Raw genomic sequence first — 12,073 nt, forward strand, 5'->3', positions numbered from 1 at the left:
ATCCTCGATCTTGGTGTGGATGGCCTCGACCCAGGCCAGGGCGACATCGACGGCACGGACGGCAGCTCGAGCGCTCTCGGCGTTTGCAGCCGCCGCAGCAGCAGCAGCTGCAGCCGTCTCGGCTGCTGCACCTGCCCTGTCGGCTGTCGCAGACGCCCTCTCGGAGGAAGCGGCCGCACTCAATGCGGATGCGACGGCACTCTCGGCATAGGCGGCCGCGCTCTCGGCGCAGGCGGCCGTGCTCGGGGGGGAGGGGGACGCGGCCATTGTATGAGCCTTCATGAAGCGTTTCCACGATGTCATCTTTGCAAGAAGGGGGTGCAGGAATGGGTATCGGGATTCGTGGATTCGGGGGTTGCCGGATCTGGAGCAGACGAGCCGGCGAAGCTGAAGGAGGGAGACTTAAATAGACCCAGATATTTTCATCGCAAACGGTTCCTAGAAAACAAGTGTGTGTGATGTTGTAGATATTTTTTATTAGATATGAAAGACGAATTTGGAGTAAAGTGGCAACGGATGGTGTTTTAAATGAACGAGAAATTTTGTAGTACTAATACAACTATCATGTCAAATTTTGGAAAATTTCAAGGGTCATTTGAACTTTTAAGACATTTAAGTGATTTTCTAGCCATTTAATGACCGTAATTGAAATTTGCACTATACATGCAACAGCTAACCATAATGGTTTGAAAAAGTCATATTTTGTGTACTTGTGTGCGATTTAATTCCATGTGCAGTAAATTGGAAGGATTTTTCAAACATATTGGTCTAACGGCTATGGCACAATTAAGCATGGAGTGCCATGGCATTTAAATTCCAAAAAGTTAAAAAAATATCACAAACACATGAAACCTTGGTTGATGTAATGTCATGCCACCAAGATGATGTGGTGATGAAAGTTTGGACACACACCCCTCACAAACCAGAGCAACTCACTAGAAGGCTCGTGGTTCCGAGAGGGAACAATTCATATTTGATGACGAACGGGAGATAGCTTCCTCTTACAGCCTTCAAATTTTTTCTACGTGTAACGTGCACTAATACAACTGTCATGTGAAAATTTGGAAAATTTCAGGGGTCATTTGACCTTTTGAAGACATTTAAGTGATTTTCTATCCATTTAATGACCGTGATTCAAATTTGAACTACATCTACATGCAACGGCTAACCATAATGGTTTGAAAAACCATATTTGTGTACTTGTGTGCGAGTTAATTCCATGTGCAGAAAATTAGAAGGAATTTTGAAACATATTTGTCTCACGACATGGACACATGCATATGTATGCATGGAGTGCCATGGCATTTAAATTCCAAAAAATTAAAAAAAATCAGAAACACATGAATCGTTGGTTGATGTAATGTCATGCCACCAAGATGATGTGGTAAAAAAATTGGCATGTTTGAAGAAAGTTTGGACACACACCCCTCACAAACTGGAGCAACTCACTAGAAGGCTCGTGGTTTCGAGAGGGAACAATGCATGTTTGATGACGAACGGGAGATAGCCTCCTCTTACGGCCTTCAAATTTTTTCTACGTTTAACATGCACTACTACAACTGTAATGTGAAATTTTGGAAAATTCTAGGGGTCATTTGACCTTTTAAAGACATTTAAGTGATTTTCTAGCCATTTAATGATCATAATTCAAATTTGAACTACATAGACATGCAACAGCTAACCATAACAGTTTGAGAAATCATATTTGTGTACTTGTGTGCGAGTTAATTTCATGTGAAGTAAATTAGAAGGAATTTTCGAACATATTTGTCCCACGACATGGACACATGCATATGTATGCATGGAGTGGCATGTCATTTTAATTCCAAAAAACTAAAAAAATATCAGAAACACATGAAACCTTGCTTGATGTAATGTCATGCCACCAAGATGATGTGGTAAAAAATTGGCATGTTTGACGAAAGTTTGGACACACACCCCTCACAAACTGGAGCAACTCACTAGAAGGCTCATTGTTCCGAGAGAGAACAATGCATGTTTGATGATGAACGGGAGATAGCTTCCTCTTACGGCTTTCAAATTTTTTTCTACGTTTAACATGCACTACTATAACTGTAATGTGAAAATTAGGGAAATTCTATGGGCCATTTGACCTTTTAAAGACATTTAAGTGATTTTCTAGCCATTTAATGACTGTAATTCAAACTTGAATTACATCTACATGCAACGGCTAACCATAATGATTTGAAAAATCATATTTGTGCACTTATGTGCGAGTTAATTCCATGGGCAGTAAAATAGAAGGAATTTTTAAACATATTGGTCTCACGGCATGGGCACATGCATGGAGTGCCATGGCATTTTAATTTCAAAAAAATGATCAGAAAAACATGAAACCTTGCTTGATGTAATGTCATGCCACCAAGATGATGTGGTAAAAAAATTGGCCTGTTTGATTAAAGTTTGGACACCCCCCCCCTCACAAACCAGAGCAACTCACTAGAAGGTTCATGGTTCCGAGAGGGAACAATGCATGTTTGACGACGAACGGGAGATAGCTTCCTCTTACGGCCTTCAAATTTTTTCTATGTTTAACATGCACTAATACAACTATCATGTGAAAATTTGGAAAATTTCAGGGGTCATTTGTCCTTTTAAAGACATTTAAGTGATTTTCTAGCCATTTAATGACTGTAATTCAAATTTGAACTACATCTACATGCAACGGCTAGCCATAACGGTTTGAAAAATCATATTTTTGTGTACTTGTGTGCGAGTTAAAAATCATCAGACGATATAAATATCTGGTGTTCAAAAAAGAAAACATAAAGATCTGGCAAGACAACCGGCCCCCACACGATTGGCACTCTATCTTGTGGCTCGAGGTTTGGTAGGTGAGTGGCGGCGATCATTAATCAGACACGGTTTTGTATTTGAAACCATCAGCTATTATGTTCACACATGGATTTTGCTGCGGGAATCATGTGTAATTCAAATTACAGTACTCGTAAATTCCGGTGACCGGCGTGTGTACTGTTCCCGTTTATCTAGATTTTGGCCGCCAATAAATACTACCTTGCTCATGTCGTCCCACCTGCATTCTCATCTACATCCTCCCCTCGCTCGCCCTGTCTCTCTCTCTCAAAACTCTGCCATGGCGCCACCGGTCTGCCCATGCGCCGACGAGGAGTCGCCACCCCGCGAGGACGCTCACTCAATTAGCTCCGACGAGGACCCGTACGCCCCGCCGGAGAGGTTGCGTCGGACCCCCCAACTTTGGACTGGTTTAGTGGCCAGTACAATCTTTGTCTGTGGAAGTCCCTGTTGTCGGCTGACAAAGCCAGACAAGTAGCGTTCAAGAAAGAGATGGCAAAGGAGGAAGCCAGGTACCAGGCGGTCTGTGAAGCCCGTGATGCCGCCTGGAAAAAGGAGGCGGCGGAGCTTTGGGGGTGGGCGCGTCATCATGCGGAGGAGGTGTATGAAGACGGGTACTTCGTGAGGAAGGTCAAAGGCGTTGGGTGCCTCGTCGCTATGTGGAGGTGGGCCGATAAGCTCCAGCGTGCCACCGACGAGGAGCTCCGATGGGCACCCAACAAAATGGCAAGATCTTCGCGCTCGTCCGCCAGCAAGAGGCAGAGCGGTACGTCAAGCGCTGTGAGGCGGAGGAGGCGGAGTACTGCCTCCGCACTAGAAGATGCCGCGCACCAGGGAGCTGCCGGTGAGGGGCTACCGAAATACTGGCCCCAGGAGGGATTATTAGTTTTACTATTGTTCGTTTTGAATTGTATGCATTGTACCTAGTAGTTAAGTATCATCGCGTATATGTGATGATATTATATATATATGTATATATTCTGTGATGAACTAATGGACTATTAATATATATATATATATTATGAATTCCATTTTCTATCTGTTTTTGTATACTAATTTGAATCTAGCTGTTATCATCTACATATACAGAATGAAAAGCGTATACACACACATTGAAATAGAACATGTAAGAACGGAAAACAGAGTACGCACATTGAAACAGAGGAATAAACAGAGCAATACTATGATTGGTTTGAATACATAGCTATCCACGTCGAAACAACTCACCAAAATAAAACGTGTCCATGGGACCATGACCAACAACCCTTGCCTACGGTAGCTCTTGGCTCTACCTGAACTCGTGCAGGCATTCGTCCAAGCAGTCGACACGCTCGCGGTACATCTGGAGCGCGATCTCGAGCTTCAAGTTGTCTATTTCATCGGAGATCACCAGCTCGAGGATGTGACGGCCATGTTCCTCTACTGCGCCCAGGTGGACACCTAGGCCAAGGAGGCGGTTGAGCCTACCGACCAGTGCGTAGGCATCGAGCGGGCCACGGACAAGGCGAACGACGCGACCCATGCGAACGACGCGACCCATGCGAACGGCGCGGCGGGCGTTCGGTGCAAGTACGGCGCAGCCGGCCTCTGGGGCAAGTACGATGCTAAGGGCCTCTACCCACTTCTGGCAAGGAATGGGGGTACTGACAGGACGTGTACCCAGCTGCGACACCGTGTCGACAGCAGACAAGCGCCGATGGATCCGCTCTTGCTGTGCGACGCACCACGCCTCTCTCTCTCTGCAGCGCTCCAACGGTCTCGCCGTGCGGCGAGCCGCGGCCTATCAGCGCGGACGCACCTAGCTTGCTCTGCGGCGCGCCATCGATCATGTTGTGCGGCGAGCTGCAGCCTGTCAGCGCTGACATGCCTATCTCGATCCGCGGCGCTCAAGTGCCATCAGCCAAAGGTCTATTCAACACTAGCGATGACGTGCATCACAGCGTCGTCCATCGCGTTGCCGGGGAGCGCCTCGGCCTCGACGAGCCATTGCGCCTGCTCGTTTTCCTCGTCGACGAGGTTGATGGTAGAGGCGGCGCTTTGGTGGGTTGGCATGCTTGGAAAAGGTGGATGTGCTATAGGTTGCGCTTGTCGCCTCCGTGCGTCGCGCGCCGCCTAGGTTTATGTGCAATATGGCTGGGTGGTGGGAAATAGGTGAGGAAATGGCGGGAAACGGTGGCGTGTTCATAAAACGCCATCAAATTAACGGAAACTTAGCATAGAAGGAACATCGAGCTAGCATAAGAAGTAGATGATGATCAGATGAACACGGACCACACTAGGGAACCTGTCGGTGATGAGTTCATCAATCGCAAACGGTTGAATACCAGCAAGCATTTTCCCACAACACACACGGCTTATTCCATCACAAACAGGCCGGATGGATCAACTGTATACCACGTATCGCACATTGTCAAAAAGTAATGTGGTAGACCTTATGTAACATGTGTTAAAAAAACAAGGACCTCAAGGTTAAATTAACTCATGGGATGGGTCGTATCAGTCATTTAATTTGACAAATACGACCCATCCTATCAGTTAATTTAACATCAACATAACTTCCCATGCAGTCACCCATCTGATGGCTGCTCCAGCCTGAGCACACTTAACTTGAGAGTTCTCTTACATGAGCTACTGGTGGAATAGCTAGTCCTTGCAGATATAGGATGCCTCTTCGCATCCTTATGGCATATCCGGATGACCGCCCGTCCCCCAATGGCCAATAGATGTTGTGTAGACAGAGCATATCACATGCGGCTTATTAGCAGCAATTGTCCGTGTTATTATCGGTCTTCACACGCATTTCTGATTACACAACTATTTGCCGCATATCACACACATCTTGATATATTGAACCGTTTCTATTCTCTTGTCTCAACGCAAATAGTTCATCCGAGTGAACCGCATGCCGTATATCGCACACGCCTTGATCTGGCTGACCATTTCTTTTGTGTTGCCTAATCACAAATAGTTCATCCGAGTGAACCATATGCTGTATATCACACACACCTCCATCTGGCTGCCCGTTTCTTTTGTTCCTCATCATCGCACACAGTTTCGTCGAAGGGTCTCTGATCGTAGTGTCGCGTTAGCAGCATCCTGCAGTAGTGTCATCATCACCAACAACTCTCCCATATTTGGGAGGGCAATCTCCACCAACATCTTCAACATCACCATCTCATCTCAAACCCTAGTTCATCTCTTGTGTTCAATCTTGTTACCGGAACTATAGATTGGTGCTTGTGGGTGACTAGTAGTGTTGATTACATCTTGTAGTTGACTACTATATGGTTTATTTGGTGGAAAATTATATGTTCAGATCCAATATGATATTTAATACCCCTCTGATCTTGAGCATGATTATTATTTGTGAGTAGTTACTTTTGTTCTTGAGGTCACAGGAGAAATCATGTTGCAAGTAATCATGTGAATTTGATATGTGTTCAATATTTTGATAGTATGTATGTTGTGATTCCCTTAGTGGTATCATGTGAATGTTGACTACATGACACTTCACCATATTTGGGCCTAAGGGAATGCATTGTGGAGTAGCAATTAGATGATGGGTTGCGAGAGTGACAGAAGCTTAAACCCAAGTTTATGCGCTATTCCGTGAGGGATCGACTGGATCCAAAAGTTTAATGCTATGGTTAGAATTTATTCTTAATACTTTTCCCATAGTTGCGGATGCTTGCGGGAGGGTTAATCATAAGTAGGAGGTTTGTTCAAGTAAGAATAGCACCTAAGCACCGGTCCACCCACATATCAAATTATCAAAGTACCAAACACGAATCAAACCAACACAGTGAAAGTGACTAGATGAAATTCCCATGTACCCTCAAGAACGCTTTGCTTATTATAAGAGACTATTTTGGCATGTCCTTTGCCTCAAAAGGATTGGGCTACCTCGCTGCACTTTTGTTACTACTATCGTTACTTGCTCGTTACAAATTATCTTGCTATCAAACTACTCTACTACTTCCGATTTCAGCACTTGCAGACATTACCTTGCTGAAAACCACTTGTCATTTCCTTCTGCTCCTCGTTGGGTTCGACACTCATACTTATCGAAAAGAGCTACAATTGATCCCCTATACTTGTGGGTCATCAAGGCTATTTTCTGGCACCCTTGCCGGGGAGTGAAGTGCCTTTGGTAAGGAAACATTTATATAGTGTGCTAAAATTTGTTGTCACTTGTTACTATGGAAAACAATCCTTTCAGGGGGTATCTTCATCTCGACCGGAACCACAATTATCTACCCCTCAACCTACTGCACCTACTGAAAATATTGAATATGAAATTCCTTCGGGTATGATAGAACAACTGCTAGCTAATCCTTATGCAGGAGATGCAACCGAACATCCAGATATGCACTTGATATATGTAGAACAAATTTGTGGATTGTTCAAGCTTGCAAGTTTACCCAGAGATGAGGTTATGAAGAAGATTTTACCTTTATCTTTGAAGGGAAAAGCATTGGCATGGTATAGGCTATGCAATGATATTGGATCTTGGAATTGGAATCGTTTGAAATTGGAGTTCCACCAAAAAAATTATCCTATGCATCTAGTTCATCATGATCGGAATTATATATATTTTTTTTGGCCTCGTGAAGGAGAAAGTATTGCTTTAGCTTGGGGGAGACTTAAGTCAATGTTATATTCATGCCCCAATCATGAGCTCTCAAGAGAAATTATTATCCAGAATTTTTATGCTCGGCTTTCTCGTAATGATCAAACCATGCTTGATACTTCTTGTGCTCGTTCTTTTATGAAGGAGACTATTGAATTCCGGTGGGATCTTTTGGAAAGAATTAGACACAACTTTGAAGAGTGGGAACTCGACAAAGGTAAAGAGTCAGGTATTAAACTTAAGTATGATTGTGTTAAATCTTTTATGGATACCGATGCTTTTCAAAAGTTTAGCACTAAATATGGACTTGACTCTGAGATAGTAGCCTCCTTTTGTGAATCATTTGCTACTCATGTTGATCTCCCTAAAGAGAAGTGGTTTAAATATCACCCATCCTATTAAAGAAGAAATTAAAGAAGGGGTACCAGTTAAAGAAGAAACTATACTTTACAATCTTGATCCAGTTGTTCCTTCTACTTATATTGAGAAACCACCTTTCCTTGTTAGGATAAAGGAACATGCTAAAGTTTCAACTGTGGTTAACAAAAGCTATATTAGAACACCTAAACCTAATGAACAAATTAAAGTATAACCTAGTATTGCTATGGTTAAAGATCTCTTGGAAGAAGATATGGATGGCATGTTATTTACTTCTGTGAAGAAGCTGCTAGAATTGCCAAACCTGATAAAAGGATAAACATAGACCTATTGTTGGCATGCCCGTTATCTCAGTTAAAATAGGAGATCACTATTATCATGGTTTATGTGACATAGGTGCTAGTATGAGTGCTATTCCTTACACCTTATATCAAGAAATTATGAATGACATAGCAACCGTAGAGATAGAAGACATAGATGTTACTATTAAACTTGCCAATAGAGACACTATATCACCAATTGGGATTGTTAGAGATGTTGAAGTCTTGTGTGGGAAAATAAAATATCCTACTGATTTTCTTGTTCTTGGTTCCCCACAAGATGATTTTTGTTGCATTATCTTTTGTAGACCTTTCTTGAACACCGTTAATGCTAAGATAGATTATGAGAAACAAACTGTCGGTGTTAGCTTTGGTGTTGAGTCTCATGAGTTTAATTTTTCCAAGTTTAGTAGAAAGATTCATGAAAAAGAATTGCCTAGTAAGGATGAATTAATTGGTCTTGCTTCTATTGTTGTACCACCTACTGATCCTTTAGAAATATGTTTGCTAGACCCTGAAAATGATTTACATATGCATGAAAGAAATGAAATAGATAAGATTTTCTTTGAACAATGTCCTCTACTTAAACACAACTTGCCTATTGAAACTCTAGGAGATCCTCCTCCTCCTAAGGTGATCTTGTGTTTGATTTAGAACAATTACCAGAAACTTTTAAATACGCTTATCTTGGTGAAAAGAAAATATATCATGTTATTATTAGTGCTAACCTTTTAGAACATGAAGAAGAAAGATTATTAAAAGTTCTAAGGAAGCACCGAGCTGCTATTGGATATACTCTTGATGATTTAAAGGGCATTAGTCCCACTCTATGTCAGCACAAATTTAATATGGAACCTGATGCTAAACCCGTTGTTGATCACCAACGTCGGTTAAATCGAAAAATGAAGGAAGTGGTAAGAACGGAAATCTTAAAGCTTCTGGAAGCAGGTATAATCTATCCCATAGCTGATAGTAGATGGGTAAGTCCTATTCATTGTGTCCCTAAGAAAGGAGGTATAACCATTGTTCCTAATGATAAGAATGAACTTATTCCACAAAGAAATGCCATAGGCTATAGAATGGTAATAGATTTTAGAAAATTAAACAAAGCAACTAGAAAAGATCATTACCCTCTGCCTTTAATTGATCAAATGCTTGAAATATTATCTAAGCACACACACTTTTGCTTCCTTGAAGGATATTCTGGTTTTTCACAAATATCTGTTTCTCAACCTGATCAAGAAAAGACCACTTTTACTTGTCCCTTTGGAACCTATGCTTATAGATGTATGCCTTTCGGTTTATGTAATGCACCTGCTACCTTTCAAAGATGTATGACTGCTATATTCTCTGACTTTTGTGAAAATATTGTTGAGGTTTTCATGGATGACTTATTTGTATATGGGAGGTCTTTTGATGATTGTTTAAGCAATCTTGAGCGAGTTTTGCAGAGATGTGAACAAACAAATCTTGTCTTGAATTGGGAGAAGTGCCACTTTATGGTTAATGAAGGCATTGTCTTGGGTCATAAAATTTCTGAAAAAGGTATTGAAGTGGACCAAGCTAAGGTTGATGCAATTGAGAAAATGCCATGTCCTAAAGATATAAAAGGTATTCGTAGTTTCTTAGGTCATGTTGGTTTCTATAGGAGATTTATCAAAGACTTCTCTAAAATTTCTAGGCCTCTTACGAGTCTTTTGCAAAAGGATATTCCTTTTGTTTTTGATGATGATTGTTTAGAAGCCTTTGAAACACTCAAGAAAGCCTTAATTTCTGCACCTATTGTTCAACCACCTGATTAGAACTTTCCTTTTGAAATTATGTGTGATGCTAGTGTTCATGTTGTTGGTGTTGTTCTAGGACAAAGAGTTGATAAGAAATTGAATGTTATTCATTATGCTAGTAAAACTCTAGACAGTGCTCAAAGAAATTATGCTACTACTAAAAAAGAATTCTTAGTAGTGGTGTTTGCTTGTGATAAATTTAGACCTTATATTGTTGATTCCAAAGTAACTGTTCACACAGACCATGCTGCTATTAAATATCTTATGGAAGAGAAGGATGCCAAACCTAGACTTATTCGATGGGTTCTCTTGTTACAAGAATTTGATTTACGTATCATTGATAGAAAAGGAGCTGAGAACCCAGTAGTTGATAATTTATCTAGGCTTGAAAATGTGCCTGATGACCCACTACCTATTGATGATAGTTTTCCTGATGCACAGTTAGTTGCAATAAATGTTGCTCATAATACTCCTTGGTATGCTTATTATGCTAATTACATTGTTGCTAAATATTTACCACCTAGCTTTACATACCAACAAAACAAAAAAATCCTCTATGATTTAAGACATTACTTTTGGGATGACCCACATCTTTATAAATAAGGAGTAGATGGTATTATTAGACGTGTACCTGAGCATGAACAGGGACAAATCTTACGAAAATGTCACTCCGAAGCTTATGGAGGGCATCATGCTGGAGATAGACCTGCTCACAAGGTATTTCAATCTGGATTTTATTAGCCTACTCTCTTCAAGGATGCCCGTAAGTTCATCTTATTTTGTGATGAATGTCAAAGAATAGGTAATATCGGTAAGCGTCAAGAAATGCCTATGAATTATTCACTTGTTGTTGAACCATTTGAAGTTTGCGGATTTGATTACATGGGACCTTTTCCTTCCTCGAATGGGTATACACATATTTTGGTTGTTGTTTATTATGTTACTAAATGGGTAGAAGCTATTCCAACCAGTAGTGCTGATCACAACACCTCTATTAAAATGCTTAAGGAAGTTATTTTCCCAAGGTTTGGAGTCCCTACACTACAGGAATCAGACACTTTGTTGTCTGCCATGGCTGACGGCAAAGGCATGCCTGGAGGATGGCAAAGGCCTTTGCCGTTAGCCAGCAGACGGCAACATGTCTGGCTGAATGGGCTACGGTGAAGGGCTCTTTGCCGTCTGCTGGCGGACGGCAAAGATGAAATGGTCTTTGCCGTCCCCCAGCAGACGGCAAAGAGCCTGGACGTCACACGTGGTAGGTTAGGTCCATTAGGGGGTTAACGGTGTGCTTTGCCGTCTACAGGCAGACGGCAAAGTCTTTTGCATCTTTGTCCAGACGGCAAGGTTCCCATATAGGCCAGCCCAGATTGCTGCCACGTGGCATGCTACGTCGTCTACTGGCAGACGGCAAAGAGTAAAAGGTCTTTGCCATCTGCCAGCAGACGACAAAGCGACCATATAGGCCAGACCAGTGCCCCCAGGTTGCACAGGTAGCTGCCATGTGGCAGCTTTGCCGTCAGCCAACGGACGTCAAAGCTCTTTGCCGTCTGCCAACAGACGGCAAAGAGCCTCTATAGCCCATGTTTTGTTTCTTAAATTCATTCAATTTGACAGAATTTCAGATATATATATATAGACACACACATTTGAATATAATTTGAACAAGCATATTAACAATAAATTACCACTGAACATATCCAACACACAAGTTTCCAACAACATATACAATGGTTTCCAACAACATATCCATACATACATATCCAAAACAAGTTTCTCATATCCAACATATCAACATATCCAAAAGGAAGCATAAGGAGAAGTGTACACTCCATCAATGCAAGCTTCCTCATCTAAAGAAAATCTGCAAATTAGGAAAGATGAAAGTTAGAAGAAGAAGAAGACTAGCTAGAAGAAAAAGAAGAAAAATAAGAAGAAGAATGTATCTTATATTTCTTTTTCTCCTCTCCTCTTCTTCATCTTCTTCTTCTTCTAACTAAGGAAGAAGACTAGCTAGAAGAAAAATAAGAAAAAGAAGAAGAAGAATTTATCTTCTCTTTCTTTTTCTCTTCTCATCTTCTTCATCTTCTTCTTCTTCTAACTAAGGAAGAAGACTAGCTAGAAGAAAA

Source organism: Triticum urartu, chromosome 2A (genome assembly GCF_056163025.1).
Source record: "Triticum urartu cultivar PI428250 chromosome 2A, HENAU_Tu73, whole genome shotgun sequence".
Classification (NCBI taxonomy): Eukaryota; Viridiplantae; Streptophyta; class Magnoliopsida; order Poales; family Poaceae; genus Triticum; species Triticum urartu.